This window comes from Lynx canadensis, chromosome A1 (genome assembly GCF_007474595.2).
Source record: "Lynx canadensis isolate LIC74 chromosome A1, mLynCan4.pri.v2, whole genome shotgun sequence".
Lineage (NCBI taxonomy): Eukaryota > Metazoa > Chordata > Mammalia > Carnivora > Felidae > Lynx > Lynx canadensis.
This window is the reverse complement of record NC_044303.2, coordinates 59,048,566-59,060,603: the sequence shown is the minus strand read 5'-3', so window position 1 is coordinate 59,060,603 and position 12,038 is coordinate 59,048,566.

Sequence of the window (12,038 nt, the reverse complement as noted above, 5' to 3'; positions counted from 1 at the left end):
CGACCTGAGCTGAAGATGGATGCTCAATGACTGTGCCACCCAGGTGCCCCAATTCAGTTTCTTTTGATTTAGATTTTAATGATTTGAACTAAAAGACAAGGCAGATAGGAATTTTTCAATAATGCTTTAAAATGATGTTATCAGGCAAAATAAAAGCAAATATAGTAAAAATAATGCATTATACAAAATTTGCCTCTTAGTTTTAGCTTCTATGAACTTTCTGAATCTCAGATACCTCCCTTCTAAAAATAAAAGAAGTAAAAAAATAAGTAAATAAAAGAGGTAATACAATATTTCTAAAGTCAAATACATGTCTAATATTTACAGATCCAACATTTAAAGTTTTATTCATTTAATATTCATTTCTAACAGCTTCACTCTATTTCAGGAATTATAATTCATTAGGAGAAAAAGTTTTGATAGACTAATTCACATTTTTAAAAAATTACAATAATTAGAAAAAAGTATCAAAGAATATGGGGATTTTGTAAATATAGTTTTTAAGATATTGCAATTAAGATTGCTTATTTTGGCAATGAGAATGAATAGCTACAGAAACATGAGTGTGCTCTTTTAAATAAGGAAGATTAATGTTAGATCATGATTATGATTTTGATAAATAGATTGATCCAGAGTATTGATAATTTCCTAAAACATTTCTATATTCACCATAAAGCAAAATGCATACATTATATTGACAGGCAATGCTACTGAAGAGTTTAAAAATAAATTAGAAAATGTTTCTTTCCACTATCTTAAAATTCATTCCCATGAAAAGGACCTGTCTACATCCTGCGGCAGTAGCTATTTTCTATACTTATTGTACAATGAGTCTGGTCTTTTAAGCAAATGTTTATGTATAAAATAAGTGAAATCTAAAGTATTAAATACAAAGAATTTTGCTATATGAGGGGGTAAGATTTAAAACTGGCATATAAGCAAAGGTACTTTTCAGAAATTCTTTACCAGAGTTTGAAACAATATCTTGAACTTCATGGGTAGACCTGACCAATCACTTATAGATTTTGATGACAAACTATTTCAAATTAATTACAACATGGCAAATGTCAGGATGGATAAAGAAGATAGCTAGCAGTACATTAAAAAATTATCAGTTAGTGACACTGCATAGAGACATGAACTTTCATTGCCATTTGTCTCTTGTAATTCTCAGTGTCAAGAAGAGAGGAGGTGGAGTCTTAAGACACTTTCTTTTTTAGCTTTCTTTTATTATATATGAAAAATCACAGTCCTATGAGTAGCAGCAGGTTCCATAATTGGCCCATTTTAATTTTTGACCAGTAGCAAGAAAGAACCAAGAATGCACAAAGAAGATCATGGTGTAAAATTTGTTGTAGATTAAACTGTACTGTTTTACATTTAAGTTCTATCCCCCATATAGGCCATTTGAATGTACCAAATTATATTATGTTAATAACTTTATGTTTTTATAACTAAACATTTAATGTTCCATATATTTAATAAAATTAATCAGTTTTAACAAGAGCAAACTCTTAGGGAATAAATAGTTATGACATAATCTGTTAATATCTGTTAACAGATAAAACATATTCTGTATCTAACATGCATGTAAATATATGCAGACATTGAAATAACCATAAAGTCAGCACTATTACTATTTTGTTGACCTAATATATACAATACACTGTACTAATCTCATGTAAAATATTATTTTTATAGAAGTCCCATAGAATTGATCCCATTAATTGTAGTTACCCCATCCATGTTCGAGGATTCATGAATAATGTTAGCTCTTTGTGGGTTATTGTCAACAGAGATTTGCTGTTCATTTAATATACTCTGTGCAGAATAACCAGAACTTGGTTGATGTAAATGGTAGCAAAAAATGCCTGGCTTGTAGCTAAAGTGAAGTATTTTTTTGTTTCTAAAATTAGAATTTATTTTTATGTTACTCAATGTTATTTTATTTGGTAATTGAAAGAACAACGAAACGTGTGTGTGTATGTGATTTGATATGAACAGATAAGTAGAAGGAGGTGGTTTGGCTAATGGGACAGACTACAGGGACTAGAAGAGATATAAAAAGATCAATGATCCATTATCCACTTAAAGAATTGAGCTGTATTTGGATGTCTTTCCTAGTGACAGATATAGAAATAGGTCGCTTTATTCTTCAAGAATAAAAAGTATAGCATATGCAATTATGAAACTACTGAGTAAGGTTGTAGTCCAATCATTGATAGAATATGTATAAATGGATGAATCACTTAAATTCTCTGAGCTTAATTCCTTCATCAGTACAATGAAATTATTTGTTTCAGGGTTCTGGAAATAACACCACAGACTAATCCACTCAGTATGCCTTATGTTATACACAATTAGATCACATGGTATTCTTGCAAGATTTAATCAAGTGCCTTTAAAAAGGGTTTTGTAGAGGCCACACATTTTTTAAGAGAGAGCAAAAGAGGACAAAAAATGAATAGTACTAGCTAAATTTATCAATAACAAATTCATACAAAAGAAGTGATGTTTAAATTAGTTTTGCAGGTTGGACAGGAATTTAAAATAATTAATAAATAAATAAATAAATAAATAAAAAACAAATGAGGCCATATTGAAGAAGGAAACCGTGGTATAGACGGAACCTCACTGAGATACTCTGTGCTTGGAGGCAGAGGTACATTAAGTTGAGGGGGATCTGTGACTAGAGAGAAAGTGATGACAGCACCAGGCTGTGCTGTCTTCCTCTGACAATAGCTATGATCCTGTGTCAAAAAGCTGTGGGTGGCTGTTCCCAAGCAAGTGTAAAACACCAGAGAGAACTTAGAATAACCTTGCAGAAGAGACCTGAAGAAGCAAGAATTCCCTCCATAGCCAGCTTGCATCTACCAATGTAGAAGAATCTTACACATCTCCGGCAAAAAAAGGTCCTGAAAGAAAGAGCGTGCTGCCTAATCATGACCACCAAAGTTTATCAAAAAGTCTACCACATAGAATCAAAGATTATTATATATTTAAGGAAAGCATACATAAGGAAATTTATCAGAACAAGTAGAAGAAAAAGGAAATCTTTCAAATAAGTATTACCTAATCATCAGAATTTCAAGCAAATAGTATATCTATTAAAAAGGCATCAAAAAATTTCTTGGCAATTAAAAACATGGTTACTGAAATAAAAACAATTTAAATAAATTAGAAAAAATACATGATAGAATTGAAAAATGGTTTTATACAAATTATTTAATAACTTTAAGTTAATAGTTCTCAAGGAAAAGTAAATATTCAATTTACATTCCATAAGTGATAGATGACAAAAACCAAGAAACAGGAAGAAAATTGAAAATGTATCAAAATATCTTCTCTTCCAAAAAGGACAAGGTTTAGATAGTTTTAGAAGCAGATTTTACTAAGTAATCTTGGAATAAATTTTTCCATACATATACATGTAATTGTATGAATACAAAGGCTACACAACTCTTTCCAAGGTAACCATGACTACTCTACTCCTGACCATACAGGATGCATCATTCTTCCCTGGCTTCCAAAATAAAATACCACAGACTGCATAGTTTAAACAACAGAAATTTATTTCCTCACAATTCTGAAAGCTGAAAGTCTGAGATAAGGGGACCAGCATGGTCAGTGCCTGGTAACAACCCGCTTCCTGGTTTATAAGTGTTTCCATCTGGCTGTGTCCTAACATGGCAGAGAAAGAAAGAGGAAGAAAGATGTTTGGATCTTTTTATAAGGTCCTAATCCCATTAAGACAGCCCTACCTTCTTGACCTCATTTTGCCTTAATTACTTCCCCAAAGCCTTATTTCCAAATACCATCACATTAGGGATTAGGACTTAAATATAAAAATTGGGGGGAAGGGCACAAGAATTTAGCCCATATTCTAGGACATTTGAAACCAACAGAGGTGCTTTAAAGAATGAATATATGTATAGTTTGTTGTTTAATTTATTAAGCATGTTTCAGGTAAACAATGCAAGTTAATACCATTTATGATGCTTAATTTCTACTCTCTTAGCAAATTTCAAGTGTACAATAAACTGTTACAAATTATTGTCACCATGCTGTACATTAGTTCCTTAGAATGTATTTAGCTTAGATCTGGTAGGAGCCAAGATGGCGGAACAGCATGGAAGCTTTATGTGTGTCTCGCATCCGTGAATTACAGCCAGACCAACACAAAACCATCCTACACACCTAGAAAACTGACTGGAGGAATAACACAACAATCTGCACAACCTGAACCACAGAATTCAGCAGGTATGCGGCATGGAGAACTGAACTTGGATAGCTAGAAGGCACAGGAAGGGAGGTACTTTTGTGAACAGAGAGAGGACAGAGACTGGGGGGGGGTGGGGGATAATACGGGAAAAGCACCACTCCCCAAAAGCAGCTGGAGAGAAAGTGGAAAATTGGAAACAGCTGCAGGGACTAAGCTAAAAAGTAAGAAAGGAGAGGGTTTAAATTCCTTAAGACTGTAAACAAGGGGAGCGCAGTCTGCAACTCTACAACTCGATACCTGGTGGTGCTCTGCTGGGAAGGGCGAATCCCAAGAAACAGAGTGGGGTCCAGGAGGTTCTCAGGCCACATGGGGAAAAGTGGTTCCACTGCCAGAAGGACATTTGGTAGAGACTGTTGAAGCCACCTGGTCCCAGCGGACCCCAAGAACGGCCACATTTGCTAGTGCTGGAACAAGGTCGTTAAGGGTGAAGCCTGGTGCCAGATGTGTGTTGTGATTTTCCATAATCCCTGAAACACTACTGCTACACTCTCTGGTGCACTATATCTGGGGCGGGCTGGCACCTGGTCGTAGTATCGGGGCACCGGCAGCAGCAGGGTCCAGCAAGTGTTCCTGAGTACAGCTGACTTTCGGCCGTTGCTCATTCAGCCATGGCTCGGTGAGACCCTCCCACAGAGGGGTAGAATGGGTCAAACCCACAGTCCTTCAGAAGTAAGTGGCTGGGGAAAACAGCTGCATCAGGGGCAAAACTTGGGAGAGAGGTACTGTCTGGGGCCTGGTCAGAGAGTGAAAAAGCAGGGAGTGGACGAAAGCTGAAGACAGAGGACCAGTGCGTGACTGCTGATCCGGGAGAACAAACTTGGTGGCTGGGTGGCGCCATTTTTCACTGCTCCCGCGCATGCGCATGCACACCAAGAGCAACACAACAATCCACCCCAGTAGGCTAGCAGCGCCATCTAGTGGAGAGCATAGCTGTTACACCGAGCCCCGCCCAACTGGGCCAACTTTGCTCTTCAAAAACACAAGTCTCACCACCGGCTTAGCTTATGGTCTGTCTATAAAGCACTACATAGAGTAACTTCTAAGGGAAAACGAAATTTCAGTCCTACTTCAATCTGTTACCAGGTCCATCTATTCAATTTTCTTTCTTTTTTTTTCTCTTTTACACTTCTTTTTCTTGAATACAGAAAGAGAAAAAATTCATTGTTATTTTCCATTTTTATTAAAAATATTTTTCTTTAATTTTTATTACTATATTTTTTCAAATTCTATTTTACTTTTATCATTTTATTGTAGTCTACTTCAGTGTATTCACCTTTTCAAATTTTCAAAGGATCTCCTTTTTTGTTTCTTTTTCTTTTTTCTCTTTTTTTGTTTCTTTTCTTTCCCTTGAATGCAGAAAGAGAAAAACTTCATTTTTACCTTAATTTATATTAAAAATATTTTCATTTAATTTTTTTACTATATTTTTTGTTTTATGTAATTTTTTCAAATTCTGTTTTACTTCCACCATTTTATTTTAGTCTACTACAGTAGACTACTACAGTAGACAGTAGTCTACTACAGTATTCATTTTTTCAAATTTTCAAACGAGTTCCTTATTTCCCTTTCTTTTTTTCTTTTTTCTCTTTTTTGTTTCTTTTCTTTTTCTTGAATATATAAAAAGAAAAATTTCATTTTTATTTTTAATTTTTAATAAAAATATTTTTCTTTAGTTCTTTTCTACTATATTCTTTGCTTTGTGTATATTGTTTCAAATTCTATTTTACCTCCACATCTCATTTTAGTCTACTTCAGTGTATTCATTTTTTCAATTGCTGAAAAAACTCAATTTTTCAAAAACGATTTCCTTTTTTTTTTATCTCCCCCCCTTTTTTCTCTAATCTGTCAAACCACTTTCAACACGCAGACCAAAACACACCTAGGATGTAGCATCATTTATTCTATTTGTGTGTGTGTGTCTAATTATTTAATTTTAATATTTTTTAATTTTAATTTTTTTAATTTTAATTTTCTACCTCATTAATTCCTTTATCATCATTTGATTTTTTGTGTGTATGTTTGTTTTTAATATTTTAATTTTAATTTTTTTAATTTTAATTTTTTCTACCACATTAATTTCTTTTCTCCCTTCAAAATGATGAAACAAAGGAATTCACCCCAAAAGAAAGAGCAGGAAGAAAGGACAGCCAGGGACTTAACCAACACAGATACAAGCAAGATGTCTGAACCAGAATTTAGAATCACGGTAATAAGAATACTAGCTGGAGTCAAAAATAGATTAGAATCCTTTTCTGTGGAGATAAAAGAAGTAAAAGCTAGTCAGAATGAAGTAAAAAATGCTATAACTGAGCTGCAATCTCGAATGGATGTCACTGCGGCAAGGATGGATGAGGAAGAAGAGAGAATCAGTGATATAGAGGAAAAACTTAGAATAATGAAGCAGAAGAGGAAGATTAAGGCAAAAGAGCACAATTGAAGAATTAGAGAAACCAGTGACTCATTAAAAAGGAACATCAGAATCATAGGGGTCCCAGAAGAGGAAGAGAGAGAAATAGGGGTAGAAGGGTTATGTAAGCAAATCATAGTGGAAAGCTTTCCTAACCTGGAGAAAGACACACAAAATCCAGGAAGCACAGAGGACCCCCATTAGATTCAACAAAAACCTACCATCAACAAGGCATATCAGAGTCAAATTCACACAATACTCAGGCAAGGAAAGAATCATGAAAGCAGCAAGGGGAAAAAAGTCCCTAACCTACAAGGGAAGACAGATCAGGTTTGCAGCAGATCTATCCACAGAAACTTGGCAGGCCAGAAAGGAGTGGCAGGATATATTCAGTGTACTGCATCAGAAAAATATGCAGCCAAGAATTATTTATCCAGCAAGGCTGTCATTCAAAATAGAAGGAGAGATAAAAAGTTTCCAAAACAAACAAAAATTAAAGGAGTTTGTGACCACTAAACCAGCCCTGCAAGAAATTATAATGGGGACTCTCTGAGGGGAGAAAAGATGAATACACACACACACACACACACACACACACACACACCCACACACACATATGGGAGAAAGTAGGGATAGAAGGAGCATAACTCGAGATCATAAAAGCCATATATGAATGACCCAACGCTAATATCATCCTTAATGGGAGAAACTGAGAGCATTCCCCCTAAGGTCAGGAACAAGACAGGGATGTCTGCTCTCACCACTGTTATTCAACATAATATTGGAAGTCTTACCTCTGTAATCAGACAACACAAAGAAATAAAAGGTTTCCAAATCAGCCAGGAGGAGGTCAAACTCTCACTCCTCACAGATGACATGATACTCTATATGGAAAACCCTAAAGATTCCACCAAAAAACTGCTAGAACTGATTCATGAATTCAGCAAAGTTGCAGGATATAAAATCAATGCAAAGAAATCAGTTGCATTCCTATATACCAATAATGAAGCCACAGAAAGAGAAATCAAGGAATTGATCCCATTTACAATTGCACCAAAACCCATAAAATACCTAGAAATAAATAAACCAAAGAGGTGAAAAATCTATACACTGAAAACTATAGAAAGCTTATGAAAGAAATTGAAGAAGACACCAAAAAATGGAAAAAGATTCCATGCTCCTGGATAGGAAGAGCAAATATTGTTAAAATGTCGATACTACCCAAAGCAATCTACATATTCAATGCAATCCCTATCAAAATAACACCAGCATTCTTCACAGAACTAGAATGAATAGTCCCAAAATTTTTACGGAACCAGAAAATACCCCGAATAGTCAAAGCAATATGCTTTTTGAGCAAATAAGCTCAAAATGGATGAAAGACCTAAATGTAAGACAGGAAGCCATCAAAATCCTCGAGGAGAAAGCAAGAAAAAACCTCTTTGATCTTGGCCGCAGCAACTTCTTACTCAACACGTCTCCAGAGGCAAGGGAAACAAAAGCAAAAATGAACTAATGGGACCTCATCAAAATAAAAAGCTTCTGCACAGCCAAGGAAACAATCAGCAAAACTAAAAGGCAAACAACAGAATGGGAGAAGATATTTGCAAACGGCATACCAGATAAAGGGTTAGTATCCAAAATCTATAAAGAACTTGTCAACCTCAACACCCAAAAAACAAATAATCCAGTGAAGAAATGGGCAAAAGACATGAAGAGACACTTCTCCAAAGAAGACTTCCAGATGGCCAACCGACATATGAAAAAATGCTCCACATCACTCATCATCATCAGGGAAATACGAATCAGAACCACAATGAAATACCACCTTACACCTGTCAGAATGGGTAACATTAACAACTCAAGCAACAACAGATGTTGGCAAGGATGCGGAGAAAGAGGATCTCTTTTGCATTGTTGGTGGCAATGCAAGCTGGTGCAGCCACTCTGGAAGACAGTGTGGAGGTTCCTCAAAAAACTAAAAATAGAACTACCCTACCACCCAGAAATTGCACTACTAGACATTTATCCATGGGATACAGGTGTGTTGTTTCAAAGGGACACATGCACCCCCATGTTTATAGCACCAGTATCTGCAATAGCCAACGTATGGAAAGAGCCCAAATGTCCATTGATGGATGAATTGGTAAAGAAGATGTGGTATATATATACAATGGAGTATGACTCAGCAATCAAAAAGAATGAAATCTTGCCATTTGCAACTACGTGGATCGAACTGGAGGGTATTATGCTAAGTGATATTAGTCACAGAAAGACAAAAATCTTATGACTTCACTCATATGAGGACTTTAAGAGACAAAACAGATGAACATAAGGAAAGGGAAACAAAAATAATATAAAAACAGGGAGGGGGACAAAACAGAAGACACTCATAAATATGGAGAACAAACTGCAGGTTGCTGGAGGGGTTGCAGGAGGGAGGATGGGCTAAATGGGTAAGGGGCACAAGGAATCTACTCCTGAAATCATTGTTGCACTATATGATAACTAATTTGGATGTAAATTTTAAAAAATAAAAAATTAAATTAAAAAAATGTATTTTGCTTATAAGTGACAGTTTGCATCCTTTGACCAATGTCTTTCCATTTCCCACCCCAGCACATTAGTCTTACTTTTGTTGTTGTTGTTGTTATTAGGGTCTGCATGTAAGTGATATTATACAGTATTTGTATCTCTTTGTCTGATTTCACTTAGCATCATGTCCTCCATTTCATTGATGTAGTCATAAATGTCAGGATTTCCTTCTTTTTTATTTTCTGTGTGTCTGTGTGTGTGTGATTCATATTTAAGTTAGTTTCCAGTTTCATTTTGAGTTGCTTATTTAAAGCATTCACTGACTCTGACATTCAAGATTAAAAAAAAAAAAAGAACTCAGTCATATTTTTCCTCTTAATAATGCCAGCTTTGTCTAGCACATTCAAAGTTGACCTAATTTTATCCTGACATTCATGTGGCCAAATCTGAGGGAAAAAAATGCTTCTAAATAGCCTAAAATTGTTTCTTTAATTTCTCCTATCTCTATCCAAAATGCTTTTTCTACCACTATGTGTGACAGAGTAGTGTTCAGTTGACTTGTAAACATGTGGTGGTATCAGCCATGGCAACACATGAGCACCCAAGTTTGAGGACTTTGGAATAGTACTGTATTATCCAGAATTTCAAACCTGCACTATGTTCATGAGCTCTCCTCCCAGAGTTTTTTCAATTTAGTTAGATAGAAAAGTTTCCCATTTTTGCCAGTGAAGGCAAAATGTGTAACATGAGTATATATGCTATTTTTCTTGCAGACAGGATTTACATATATTCTCTATTTTTTATTTCTTGTTTGATTTTTAAATTGTGTGTCAAAAGAATGAAGTGTGTTTATATATAGAAAGCCTTCAATTTCATTGGATATTATTAACATAAATATAATACCCCCCTTTGTTGGCTACTTGAACTCTGGAAACATTTTATGATTGAACATGTGTAAGTAAATACTGAGATATTATTAATCAACTCATCTTTGGTATTACCAACAGTGTAACATGTAAAAAAAGCCTGAATTTCTAAGGACTTTAACATACACAAATTTATGTATAAATAATAAAATCATATATAAAAAACAACATTCTCCTTTGACATACAAGAAGAAAATCCAGTATAGCAAAACACACTAAAAGCATTAAAGTAAAATTACAGTAAATAAAATTAGAAATTCACGGATGTTATATAATGCAAATACATACTTGTCATGTATAATCAACGCAATTAAAATTAACATGGGGATATAACAGATAGATTACTCCAGGACTGAGTTCCTATAATTATAATTAAAACTACTTTCTGTTGAGTTTTTTGAGTTGTGTCAATTTACAACTTATCACTAGTGTCCTAGAAGAAACAGATGAATCATTGAGGAATATGTGAATATTTGAATATTTCTGAATAATTTGAGAAACACTTAATAAAAAGACTATATAAATGTGGACATTTTATAATAGATTATTGTTCAGCATGCTTTATGTTATGGTTTGGTGAGCCAGATGAGAGCTGGTTCATGATAGAGATATCTGGGAACACAGTCACTTGATCATGATTTTAATCTCTCACAAAGCTTAGTAGCAAAGCAGGTAAAACTTTTAAAGTTTAGAATATTTAGTGGCAGATGAGAGCATAGCCTTTTTGTTAAAGCTACAAATCTTCTCTGTGATTTTCCTATGGGCTTTGCAGAATCCCTGTATATATTCCTCTCTGCCTGTAAGCATTTCCAATACCATCAGATGTGTCACTCAAAATGCACATAGTGATCCTCAATATGATGGTATTTGGATGTAGGGCCTTTAAAAGGTGATTAGGTCATAAGGGTGGAATCCTTATGTATGGGTATTAGTACCCTAATAAAAGAGATGCCAGAGAACTCCCTCATCCTTTTTGCCATGTGAGGAGACAGCAAGAAGAAAGACTGTGAACCAGGACTATACTAGATCTGCCAGTTCCTTAATCCTGGACTTCCCTGCCTCAAGAACTGTAAGAAATACGTTTCTATTGTTTACAAGTCACCAACACATGGCATTATTATTATAGCAGCCCTAACAGACTAAGACACGATCTCAATATGTACATGTCACACATGGGATGACATGCAAGCTTGAAAGTATAAGACTGCAAAGCTTTGTAAGGAAAAACAGAAAGTATACCAGGCTACAGGCTTTTCCTATCTCAACAAAAAGGCAAAAGAAGGATGAAAGAAGGCAAATGAGATGAAAAATTGAGGGATAAGATTATTCATTTATTTTATCCCATGGACTGATTTAGATTATTTTTCTTAAAATGCTAAATCCTTTTTGATATTGAGCAAGAATCTTTTAGAAATTGACATGTCATTTCAAGACGCTAATCAGAAATAGCACCTGTCAGATTTCATTTCCAAAGTGATTCTCTGTTACCCAGCGGTTAGGAACAGGTCTCTGTGTTCTAACTCTCTAATTACTTTGTGACACTGTTGTATTCAAACACTTGAAAATTTAAGGAAATGAATAACAAACTCAATTAATTAACGACACATTAACTCTGGTGTTTTTACGGCTTTTGTCACTAAAGTAACACTTTCAGCATGGTACACTATGGATTCCATGAAATGATTCAATTAACCTTAATGTCAACTTTGTAAGAGGCATTTCCCATAAAATGAAACAGGGTTGTATATGTTATAAAGTACACAAAAAGGAAGAAGAATAAGACTCAGATCTAAGTGCACTTAAAACATGTACTCATCAATTTTATCATAAAATAAACATAAACTCCTATTATAAGAGAATTAGTTGATTAAATAATTGACTTGATCTA